Below are 12,183 nucleotides of genomic sequence, written 5' to 3'. Positions count from 1 at the left end.
GGTATACCACGGGCCGAGGGCTGGGTATTGAGGCTGAGAGGAACTGGTCATTGTCCGAACGGGCGAAACCACAAAAGGCGAGGAGAGGCAAATAATAGAAAGAAGAAGACGACAAACAATATAGCAACCAGAGAGCGAGAACTCGACAAAAAACATGAAGATAACAGAGAAGGGGTAAGGACCTTACAAAGAAGCTGAGGATCGAAAGGAGGAGGCTGGAGATCACCGGAAACGGAAAAGCGGGATCGCCGGAAGTCTGAAACGCCAGAGGAAGCTGTGGAGCACGAGAAGGCACAGATGCGGCGAGGAGGGGGAGAAGGCGAAGGCTTTATAGGGTTGAGCCCGAGCGGCCTCCACCGTCGGATGTAGGTCATGGGAACCGAAGCACGCATCGGGCCGTCCATTTTAAACCGCCTCGGTCTCGTCGCCCGCGACGCCGCCGCCGTACGATGACGGCAGCAGCGCCACGTGGCATTCGGCCACTGGAGTGCATTTAATGAGCGCCTTCACGAGGCACAGAGCGCATGCCCGACCTTAATGTCGAAGATTGGCGCAAATTTCGAAGAGATCCGAGGAATGTTGGCATTGACTAAGGTCATAGCTACCCCCGTGGGGGTCGAGCGGAGGATAGTTTCACAGAGACGCCGCTCGGCGTGACTGGCGGTCCAGTCAGTCAGACTAATCACCTCCTTCGACTAGACTTGAAGGGGTGGCAAGTGATCCGACAGTATGGACAGGGGACCCCCTTTGTGGGGGAGCCAATGACACGTGGAGGTCAAAAGTCAAAATGGTCAACATGAGGTCCATCCGATTGGAGAAGGGTTGAGTCGATCGGCCGAACGGGTCCGGGCGGAATCAAAGACAACCCGACGGGGAGTCGGGTTTCCGACGCTCATGGTGAACAGGGTCGCCGGGCCGAGCGGGTAGTCCGCTCGGCCGAGGCATAAAGAAGCAATGCTGTGAAGGAACAGTCTAAGCCGAGCACGCGATGGAGTGAAATCTTCCCGGTCGGGCCGATACCTATGTCCGGTCGGGCCAATGCCTGCTGAGCGGATGGACACTCGACTCGGGGAAAAAAGAGACAAGGACAAGGGGACATTGGGGAACATCTTCTGACAATAGGCATGTTCGACGACCAAGTCATACACATAATCATACGACGGAAGGTTCTGCTGTCCCATCAGAGAGGTGATCGGACTGTAGCAGTATGGTGTCAGGCATGCTCCTCTGGTAAGCCCATACTGAGGTATGGTAAAAGACACGTGTACGCCTCGACAGGTGTGCACAAGCCTCCCTAGGGCTCTATATAAGAGCCCACAAACTTCACCGGAGGGACGCGATCTCTCATCTTTAGAGCCACTTCATCATTTTCCTCTTGCTTGACTTGAGCGTCGGAGGGTCGTCGCCGGGAACCCCTTCCCGGCTTGACTTCCTTACAGGTTCGCCAGAGATCCATACGGCCGGTCAGAGATCCACATCATCAGTTGGAAGAGCGCCACGTGCCCAACGTCCATCGACTCAGCGTTCGGACAGGATCACGTAGGGAGAAAACGAAGATAAAAATGAAAAAAAAAATTTCTCAAAAATATCATAATTTATTTTAAACCGATCAAATTTGTTTAAATTTGAAATTTGACTCGGTCATAATTTAACCAAATTCAACTTCAAATCAATCTCAATTTGAACCAACATAATCATTATCTCCACGTCTACCTGTTGGATTTAGTTCGAACTCAATCCAATTTTAATTTAATACCCTCATTTCATATTCTATATTTAATTTATCCATTTATTATTATATATATTTAAAATTCTATATTTAACATTCTAAGTTGTGATATTTCCTCGTAAACTACCATTTGATTACTTAAGTCGAGGATTTGCTAAATAATTTTTGACGACAAATGAGGATGAATAGAATGGTCAAAATCGGAGTGAGGGATTTTTTAAATATATACTATTAATTAAAAAAATAAAAATAAAAGGGTCGGTCACACTCCTCTCCACAAGGCGGCTACACCCCTGATTATGTCACGGCTCTTGATATTGAGTTAGAGTATTTATGTTCATTAGCTAGCACAATTAAACATGAGGATCCTATTGTTTTAGTATTAGAATTATTATTATCACACAAATTTACGATTTTTTTTATTATTCTTGTGAGGATCCTATTGTCATGGAGGTTATAATAATATAAAACGTGTTAAGCGGATATTAATTATTTTTCTTAGGAGAAAATTTGCAAACTCATGTGTTTGACATTTCTAACAAGAAAAAGACACAAAGAAAGGTACTTTTTGTTATTTATTTTCCTTCTCTCTTTGATTTCTTTGTGATGGTAACATAAACCTACAAACCTATAAACCTATTAGTTAAACAAAGTGATGTAATGTTTTCGTCAATATCTTTAAAATTGGGCAATTAATTATTTAATTAGGTGTTAAAGGACATAAAGATATATTATAACAATTTATTATAATAATTAAAAAGAAGAAGAAATTTTATGAGTGTGCATGAGTTGTATACTTTTGTTCTCCCTATTACAAAACTTTGTCTCCTTTGTTTATTTTAATGAAGTTCCCCTACATCCAATTATTGTAGAAGAGTAGACTTGCGTAAAATTCTATAGAAACATAATACTTGTTTTCGAAAAAGGATTGCGGTTGACATGAGAGTTCTAATTGGTGGTGTCGAAGCGGCCTCCTCGCCAATCACCCCCAACCATAGAAAAGGAAATAGAAGATTCAACCGCGATCGGGGAACTCAATCAGTTTGGTATAGCTTAGCTTGACCATAAGCAACGGTGTCACTGTCTATCCCAACAACTAGCTATTCCATTTTTACAAGTGTGTTGAAAAAATCATGACTAAGTTTTCAATTAAGAGACGAAACATGTCACTATTTGACTTCGCGGTTGCTCCTACATGAATGCTAAGCTTTGTTCTATTATCTTATCTTGATCGCTTTCGAAAAGGATGCTTGCTTTCAACTGAAGAAACCACAAATTGCAAGAATGGTCACTTATCTATTGCAAATAGCTTGATCTCTAATTTGGGCACCCATACTCACCCCGCATTAATTGTGTGATAGTAAATAGAAAAGAGGTAGAAAATAAGGACATTCCATTGTGATTTATAATGTGCCACAAGTATTAATATTGTGAACATATATATTGGGAAAGACTCTCACGCACGCATTCAGAGGGATGTAAATCCAGTGCTAGTATTCTATTAAATCAAAGATGACTTATGTGTGAGTATTACTTGTGCACGTCAAATGCTAAACCAGGGTAAAATTTTTTCAAGCGAATTAACTTGTGTTTTGACCTTTCAAAATGGTAGATCCGCTACCTTAGCGGCCCTCCTAGTGCCGGCCCCACGGATATGGAGGGAGGTTCATGCAGGTACACAGGCCATAGGCGCATGGCGGGGTAAACCCCAGGTCGTCAGTTCCTGAGAATCGACTCCTGACCATTACGCCAGAGATATCATGCGCCCACCGTCTGTGCTACGCCAAGTAAAGACAGTAAATGACTATTAAATGATGTTATGAGTCTAAGTTCTTATACAAGGAGGATGCAACCACCTTCCACCTTTGCTTCCCCTCGGTCAAGCATTCCACTTGACAATCCTGTAATATCACTCGGAGACTTGCTCATTTCGCCACAAATAACTAATGTTGGGTTGCGATTGTAGATCTGTTATTGTATCCTAGAAAATAAACGATCCATGGCCCACTCGGGCTCATGCGGTACTCGACAATTGGGCATGCGGCTCCTAACTCAGCATTGCTCTCCTGACTTAGTGCACAAGCAACAACAACCCACTCAGACTCGACTGACTTGGTAGTTGGGCAACGAGTGCACTCAGCGTAACTCGGGAGTACTTAGGGACTCATCTAGATTGAGCACTCGACCGCTTCCCACTTAGGTTCGGGAAGCAGGCACTCAGGAGCACACGGTAGTTAGTCGGCCATCGATATCCCAATAGCTCGGTCTTTTCAACCCAGATTGACAATTTGAGATTATCAACTCAAGTCATTTCACCAAATAAATCTGAGTTGTTCCGATTGTAATTTCAGTTTAGACTGTAATCCCTAATAAAATTGTCTAACACAAGCATGACTCCCCCGCTACCAACTCTAAACGAGAGGACCAGAGTTCGGGCATGATTATCCAGTACAATATCATTGATAAGAAATGAAATTCTCATCCCATGATCCATCTTCTATCAAAGAGGATCAGATGCTCGAATGTGATCCAAATTTGTCAAGTATGGCAAAGATCTCAAGCTCAGAAACGAAGGTCCATAACTTCTACTCCTTATTCTCTTTATCTTATCACCATGCTCGTGGCATATATGCCCTGCCCTGCTCATATCACAACTATGAACAGGACAAACGAAGATCACTCAGGCCAAATCAGTGAACTGATCTGATATCTAAACTAATTCAGGTAAAAAGAAGAAGAAGAAAAAAAGAAAAAAAGTATTTACAAATGGTTGAGGCACGTTATTCGATTGCAAAGGTATCTGATTCCCAAAGTTCCTATTTGATTGGTCAAAACTTATTGATGGCCTTAGGCATCAATACATGGATTAGGATATTAAAATTGGGGCACTTTAGAAACATTTCATTGCACTATAGATTTTTGACAGTCACAGTCTATTGGAGTCCGCTATTTTATGGAGCACAGGAAGAAGGGATATAATAAAAAATAGAAATACATATCGATAAATATTAGGGCGAATTACATTTTACCCCTTGAGATTTGGTTAAAGTATAAAACGACTTTTGTGGTTTCAAAAGTAATAAAAAAGTCCTTGAAATTTGGCTAAACTAACAAAAAGTTACTTGACTAATCGGCGATAGTAGTCAACCGGCAAAGATAAGAAAAAGACATATATACCCTTACATTTTAGCAAGGAAAAAAGTAAAAAATTATCTTAAGCAGCTGAAAATTAACTAAAATAAATTACTGCAACTTGAGAGAGTCATTCCATTGATCTATTATGTAACCCTAAACCTACAAAGCCAGAATATCTTTGATTATAAATTTCTTACCGAAATGTATCTATTGCAAAAATCCGTTCTCCTCATCTTATGCTCCAAACCACAACCAGCCGTTCTCCTCGTCGTATGCTCCCAACCAGACTCCTCTTTCCCACATTTTGTTTCTTTCACTGTAAAGAGTAAGCGATTATATTTCGGTAAAGAATTTGTAATCAAAGATATTTTGACTTTGTGGATTTAGGGTTTACATAATCGATCAGTGGAATGACTCTCTTAAGCTGCAGTAATTTTTTTACTTTAGTTAATTTTCAGTTGCTTTAGGTAATTTTTTACTTTTTTCTCCCGCTGAAACGCAAGAGTATATATGTCTTTTGTTTATTTTTACCGGTTGACTACTATCGCTTATCAGTCAAGAGGTTTTTTTTTGTTACTTTAGCCAAGCCTTATGAGCTTTTTTGTTACTTTTAAAATTACGAGGGTCATTTCGTATTTAAAGTAAAGCTCAGTGGGTAAAATGTAATTCGCCCTAAATACTAAACTTGTATGCAGCTTAAAAATTTGAATAACTTAGCTACATGGTTCACTAAATTATTAAAGTTTCAGACACAAAAACAACCTTCCTGTGCAAGTTTCAGAGAGGCACGAGAACAATATCCTATCGCGTGGTCTTTGATGTCCATAAGAAACAAAACAGACACAAGATATTCAACGCTGGAAATCTAGAAACAGAGAGATTCAGCAGGAAGCAGTCTCTGCAGCGTGCAACTGGCTGATCAAGGCACCACAGAAACTTAAACTTGTATGAGACCGTTCATCAAAGAGTCAATCAGAATACTTTGAATCTTTTATGAACCACAAAATACAGGGAAAAAAAGAAAAAGAGTTGGAAGCATTGTCAATGCTTGAGCAAGAAAAATTGCTGCTTGAACACGTGCAATGTTGTATATGGAGATTCGAGTTATGGAGGTCATTTTCAGAAGTAAATGAATATGATCCACAAATATCGATTCAGATGAAAATGGATGCATGTGGAATGGCATTCGGTCTCTGCAGCTAAATCAAAGATCTGAATTGTCACAGTGAAATATCGAAATGGGCTGCACATTTTCATAGATGTAATAACAGTTAATTACCTTGAGAATATATACATTGAGCTTCCATTTAAGAAGGCATGAGGGAGGTGGAGGCAAGGACACCAAGGAGGATGTTAGGGGGTGGCAAGGTCGATGCCAGGAGCATTATCATAGAGGGTCCTTCGCATACCGTGGCGGAGTTAAAATTTATAATCTACTCAGGTTAATTGGATAAACAATTGCATATAATAAATAAATAAATGGGCCCTCGGGCTAAAGCTCAAGTAGATTAACATTTTCCTCACCTTGTTTGAAAAAGAGGAGGTTGCTAAGCGTGTTGAGGATGAGTAGAGGAGCATGCTCCCTTGCAAGAGGCTCTTAGATAAGAGTGAATGTTAGGGGTGCAAATGAGTCGAGCTACTCGTGAGCTGCTCGTAAACGGCTTGATCAAAGCTCGACTCAAACTTGAATTTGACTTAGCTCGAGCTGAGCTCGAGTCGGCTCCTTTAATATCCGAGCCAAACTCGAGCTCATTTAACACTGACTTGAAAATTTGTCAAGCCTTGTCAAACCAAATTAATTTAATATTTTAATAATTAAAATTATTATTATTTGGAATAAGTTAAGGAAGAGTTTGTGACTTGAGCATGTCATTATAAATGTCTACGGTTTGAATCCCATTTGCATAGGCTTTTAATTTATTTTTTCAAGTCGGGCTCGAGTTTGACTTGAGCCTCTATAGTTTTCACGAACTATGCTAGCTCGTATTACAGCCGTAGTGAGTGTAAGGGGCATCAAGTAAGAGACTCTTAGCTATCAACAAATCTTACTAGCTATTAGTGGCACAATCGATAACACTGTAAATTTTACCAAATCATTTTATGAGCAAAAATACTTTTATTTATTTGAATTATTAAAAAAAATCTTTTTAAAAATATAAAAAGGATTTAACTAAATTTAAATATAATTTTGACCAAATTTTAGGACTGTTATAATTATTATAACAACTATTTTTTTTTAAAAAAATAATTTTATATATTTTAGTAGTTACTTTATGATAACTACAATGGCCTACCACATGAGTATATTTAGTATGAAAAATATATCCCAGTTAAGATAAAATCATATATTAGTGTATCGAGGCTTTAGTTCAAGGGTCTACTGACATTGAGGAAGAGCTACAAGTAATATAGAGAAGGAGCGAAAACTTAGTTTTACAGTGGGAGAAAAGAAGAATGCATGAGAGAGAGAGGAAGATAGCTTAAGGATATAAAATTTCTTATTCTATTGGAGTAAAAAGTAATATTGCTCATTCCAACCGATCCAATATTCTTAGTCTCATAATATGATTGAGACTGATAAATTATAAGGGATATGTTACTCTAATGTAATAACCCTTTACATGAAAATACTAAACACACGAGACATTTTAAACTTATCAAAAATTGACCTAACACCTTTTGTAGTAAACAACTATCGACTAAAATTTGAATTTAAGTATAGTAGTAAGTATCTATAAACAAGGGATATCGGCCGTCTTAGCTCAGCTGGTAGAGCGCGTGGCTTTTAACCACGTGGTCGTGGGTTCGATTCCCACAGACGGCGACTTGTTTTATACAACATTTTCCGCTTTCTTTTCTTGTTACACACATTTTTACCAGGATACGCAGATTTTTTTTTTTCTTTCGTTTTGCGTGTTTTTTCTTTTTTTTTTTTCATATTTTTTTTGTCTTTTATTTTTAGTTTTTTGTTTGGATAGGCGGCCAAAGAGAACTGAGAAAATAAAAATTGCAAATAATATTTATCAGCCGTCTTAGCTCAGCTGGTAGAGCGCGTGGCTTTTAACCACGTGGTCGTGGGTTCGATTCCCACAGACGGCGGTTTTTTTTTTACAACATTTTCCGCTTTCATTTCTTGTTACACGCATTTTTACCAGGATACGCAGATTTTTTTTTCGTTCGTTTTGCGTGTTTTTCATTTTGTTTTGTTTTTTTATTTCATATTTTGTTTGTTTTTTGTTTTTTGTTTTTTGTTTTTTATTTTTTATTTTTTATTTTTTGTTTTTTGTTTGGATAGGCGGCCGAAGAGAACTGAGAACAGAAATCCTTCGTCTATCGCATGCAATTTCTCGCAAACGAGACAAATTACCACGGGCACAGCTATTCGAATTCATTTATCTTGCTGCTGCTGCTGCTGATCCAGCCGACTTTGCAGTAGAAACAAATGAGAGAAGGATTCAGATCATATGAAGCTCTGATTTGTATTTACGATCAACATTTATTTTCACCCACACTAAGAATCGACTGTTTCACATAGAACATTGATTCCTGTGGCAGACAAGCTCTGTCAAATAGAGAATTCCTTACATAGAAAATTTTTGCAGCCATAGAAACTGGCTCTGTTCTCTTGTGATGGATGCTCTTGTCATTTTTGCCTCTGGAATTCCAACGCAATTCTTCATTTTTTGCCTCTGGAATTCCCACGCGATTTTTTAAATTTTGGATAGGTGTGCATTTATGCCTGCGTTTTTTGCAATTTTATGCTGAACTAATTGAATCCTGGACTCGAAGTTTATAACTTTATTCCCAATGTAGATTTCTTTATGTTACTTGGCTAACAAGGATAAAAGTGAGTTTTTCCTCATGCTTTCTTTATGCTTCGAGTCGGAAAATAAAAATTAATGCCTTCTGTGTATCAGAGGCTTGCTCGGATCATTAGATGTTCGCTTGGTTCTCCAGGTGAATGCTTCTTATATGTTTGTTTATGGGATCAATTCACTTTGGATAGTAGGAAGATCATGGTCTCACCATTGTTGTTACTTTCAAATAATCAGGCCAGCCGTTGCCTGCCATTGAGCCAGTGTGACTCAACTGTGGAAGCGAGAACGGTAGAGGAAAAAGAAAGGTGGTGGAAGCGAGGTTTGAAGGCCATTTCAGAAGAAAAGTTAGCGGTTGTACTTCTTTCTGGCGGACAAGTAATTTGACAGGAATGAGCTTATGTGGATCTCTTTCTTTTTTCTTAAGCTACTTTGTTGCAATAATCCTACAGGCTTTGGCTTTCATATCTATTCTTCTCTAGTAGATTTGACTATGCGCTTCTTTGTTTGACATTGTTCGTAGTCTTAAATTCAGTCGATGTATACATTGCTATAAGAAATCTTACAATTTAAGGAGTGTGTTCTTGTCCGGAGTCTGAGTCAGACGAAGATCGGATGAAGTGTCGCGAGTGTTGACAGGGAGGAGACTATGATGAGACTGTCACACGAGCACCCCAGAGGGGGTTCCCACGTGACCCTGAAGAAATACGGAGCCGACGTCGGCGATACCAGACCCCTGCGCACACTCAGACAAACATACGGAGCGTTAGAGACCAAGAACCAGGGAAAAAGTCTCCGGAGCAGGCCCTTCGACGCTCAAGTTAGGTACTTTTTCCCCAGAAGAACATTGTACGAAGGAAGTAGAAAAATAGACAAGTGTGCGAGTGAGCGTACTTGTGCAAGGGAGGGAACATTCCTTTTTATATGACAATACATACCTTCTGGAGACTGACCCCTGTCAGAGGATGTCGAGTGTCAGGACTTGTCGAGTGGTGGAGGACACATGACCCACTCCTATAGACCAGAGGAGGGCTCTACGGGCAGATGATCCCAACCGCTGGAATATTCCTTGACATACAGTAGATATTCTCTGACAGGTAGTTACGATTCCCTGCCCTGTTATCATGTAGTGTCTTCTGTCCTGCCCGGATGTGATTGAAACGACCCTGGTTGGTCTGTTGAGTGCTGATGAATAGACTGGTCGACCCCTTCTGTCAGTTTTTATGATTCCGACCCCACTGAGGGTGATAAGTGTACTCACATAGGCTCACTCAACAACCCCTAATCGGTAAAGCTAGGTCGGGTTGGGTCCTGACCATGCTTCTTGCCGCAACCTTGGTTTCTCGACTGGGAGACCCCTCTCTGACTTCATACCCTAGATAACCCCAGGTGGTCCCCCTCCATATACAAACTGTCTCACCTCCTTGTCTTTTGACTGTCATGTCCCCGTGACTTTTAACTACCGTGTCCTCTTAACTCCTGACTGTCACGTCTCCTTGACTTCTAACTACCATGTTACCTTGACTTCTGACTGCCACGTCACCTTGACCCGACCCTACTACCATGCATCGTATCACAAGCCTCCCCCTAAGTCTAGTTGAAGGAGGCCCGGATCCGACTGACTAGACCAGAATCCGGTTTCACTCAGCCTTGTTACCGCGACATCAACTACTGCTTCCTCTCCCCATGCCCTTGAGAATTTACCATGCTCTTGGATGCTGCACCATCTCCCGGATGTTTGTGCCACTACATCAATCCCCAGATCTTGGGATACACATCGTGTCCTTGAATGCGATACCATTTCCTATGTGTCGTTTGTGTGTTCCGATGATAATCCTTCACTTCTATCTCTTTAAGAAGAGTTGACCCCTCTCATACCCTTACACTTTCCTTGTACTCCTTCCTGCCATGGAATCTCTATTGGATCCTGATGAAATATCATCTTTACACCAACAACTCACTCATCTGACTCAGTTACTTGCCTAGAAGGATGAGGCCTTATTGGAGATGACACAGAGTAGGGACCTTTAATCTTCCCTTCGTCGAGAGATGGAAGAACTTTGGTTAACCGCTAAGTCCCGGACCTGAGCTGAGGCGGCCTTGAAGCATAAGGCTCATGCCGATCTAGAGAGTCAGGCTCACTTTATCGCCTATTTAAAGATAAAACATGAGGACTCTCTGACCCTTCTCCAAGAAGAAAGTCGGCTAAAAGATGAAATTATCACCCAGCAACATCACTCCATCCAGTGTATCAAGATAGAACTGACCCAAGTATGAGCCCAGTTGGAGTGGGCAAGTCGGGCAGATTGATCCAGCTATCAGTGTCAACTTGACCCTGCTGATTGAAAGGGAAGTGGGCACTACTTACACTCCTAGCGTGACAATATGTATTTTGAAGAATGCCTTCTGAACTTTATCAAATAAATGTCAATCAGGCTATGTTGTGGATCTTTGTTCATATCTTTCTTTTATGTTTCCTTCTTCTTTCTGGCACTTCTCCTTTTGTGTAATCCCCTGAATTGCTGAATATGAAACTATACTTACTGATAGTTGGCATTGAGGCTAGAGTCTGGAATCCTGACCGAGAGGTCGTTGGTCGTGAGAACAAGCTCACTTATAACTCGCATTGGGGCGAGAGTTTGGAGGCGTGAGAGCATGCTCACTTGTAACTTATACTGGGACGAGAGTCTAGAAGCGTGAGAGCATGCTCACTTATAACTCGCACTGGGGCAAGAGTCTGGAATCCCGACCGAGAGGTCCTGGGTCGTGAGAGCAAGCTCACTTATAATTCGCACTGGGGCGAGAGTCTGGAGGTGTGAGAGCATGCTCACTTATAACTCGCATTGGGGCGAGAATTTGGAATCCCGATCGAGAGGTCGTTTGTCGTAAGAGCAAGCTCACTTATAACTCACACTCGGGTGAGTGTCTGGAGGCGTGAGAGTATGCTCACTTGTAACTCGCACTAGGACAAGAGTCTAGAAGTGTGAGAACATGCTGACTTATAACTCACACTAGGGCAAGAGTCTGGAATCCGAACCAAGAGGTCGTTGGTCGTGAAAGCAAGCTCACTTATAACTCGCACTGGAGAGAGAGTCTAGAGGCGTGAGAGCATGCTCACTTATAACTCAAACTGGGGTGAAAGCCTGGAATCCCGACCGAGAGGTCGTTGGTCGTGAGAGCAAGCTCACTTATAACTCGCACTAGGCCGAGAGTCTGGAGGCGTGAGAGCATGCTCACTTATAACTCGCACTGGGACGAGAGTCTGGAATCCCGACCGAGAGGTTGTTGGTCATGAGAGCAAGCTCACTTATAACTCGCACTGAGGCGAGAGTCTAGAAGCGTGAGAGCATGCTCACTTATAACTCGCACTGGGGCGAGAGTCTAGAATCCCGACCAAGAGGTCGTTGGTGAGAGTTTGAAATCCCGACCGAGAGGTCATTGGTCATGAGAGAAAGCTCACTTATAACTCACACTGGGGAAAGAGTCTAGAGGCGTGAGAGCATG

At 41.4% G+C, this 12,183-nt stretch overlaps 2 non-coding genes across 2 annotated transcripts; both read left to right on the top strand.

Moving 5' to 3' along the window:
- The first annotated feature begins 7,615 nt into the window (after window positions 1-7,615).
- TRNAK-UUU lies at window positions 7,616-7,688 on the top strand. Its single transcript has one exon. It is a non-coding gene; the product is annotated as a tRNA-Lys (tRNA).
- Window positions 7,689-7,890: 202 nt separating this feature from the next.
- Window positions 7,891-7,963, top strand: TRNAK-UUU. Its single transcript has one exon. It is a non-coding gene; the product is annotated as a tRNA-Lys (tRNA).
- The last annotated feature ends 4,220 nt before the right edge of the window (window positions 7,964-12,183 follow it).

The sequence above is a fragment of the Zingiber officinale genome, chromosome 2A (assembly GCF_018446385.1).
Source record: "Zingiber officinale cultivar Zhangliang chromosome 2A, Zo_v1.1, whole genome shotgun sequence".
Lineage (NCBI taxonomy): Eukaryota > Viridiplantae > Streptophyta > Magnoliopsida > Zingiberales > Zingiberaceae > Zingiber > Zingiber officinale.
Note: the sequence above shows the minus strand (reverse complement) of the source record. Positions and strands in the feature narration are given on the sequence as shown.